Source organism: Oryx dammah, unplaced genomic scaffold, assembly GCF_014754425.2.
Source record: "Oryx dammah isolate SB20612 unplaced genomic scaffold, SCBI_Odam_1.1 HiC_scaffold_28, whole genome shotgun sequence".
Taxonomy (NCBI): Eukaryota; Metazoa; Chordata; class Mammalia; order Artiodactyla; family Bovidae; genus Oryx; species Oryx dammah.
Window position 1 is genome coordinate 105,806,406 of NW_024070212.1, and position 782 is coordinate 105,807,187.

Below are 782 nucleotides of genomic sequence, written 5' to 3' on the forward strand. Positions count from 1 at the left end.
TGTGTCTTCTTATGAAACCAAGAATCATGAACTAATTCAGTCCTCTAGTTTATAACACCTCCTTACTTCTTTCTCACAAACTTGAGAACTAAGTTAATGAGCACCTATTATGTTAACTTATATTATGTTAGGTGATTCTGACCTGACCTTGTTCCCCACCCCCATTTGCTGCCGCCTTTCCAATGAGCATCACCCCAGGAAAGCCCTGCCCTTAGTTGAGTCAGCCATTCGTGCATATACCGTACTAGGGAAAGATGGGGAGAGTGAGCCAGGACCTCTGCTGAGGACAAAGCCGTGCCACCAAGGTTGCCTTTTAATTTGCATAGAGGGAGGGCTTGGGCTTGGAATGGGCCTGCGCCCTGCCCCTCTCCACGCCTCAGCAGCCTGGCACACAGTGAAACCAGGAGCAGCAGTGACCGCCTGCCTGCTGCTCCAGAACGAGACTTTGGTGATCCCGTCGGCCTTCATCTCCTGCAAGACCCCTGCCAGACTGTGAAGTGGCTCCAAGCCCAGAATGGTCTCCAAGCCCCAAAAGCCATAGTTTGGGTGGACTCGAGCAGCTGCCTCAGGATCTGAATCAGGTATCCCAAGTGGAGAGAACTAGGGGAGTCGGGGGCCCCTGATCTGCCCACAGGCGCAGTCATCTGAATGGCAGGGCCTGGTCTGACAGGATCCCAGAGAGGCTCCCTTTGCTCCTCAGCACCCAGAACTTCAGTTCACTTGTCATATATCCACTGGGAAGATCCCAGCTCCAGAGCTGGCCTCTGCCTCACACTCATCTG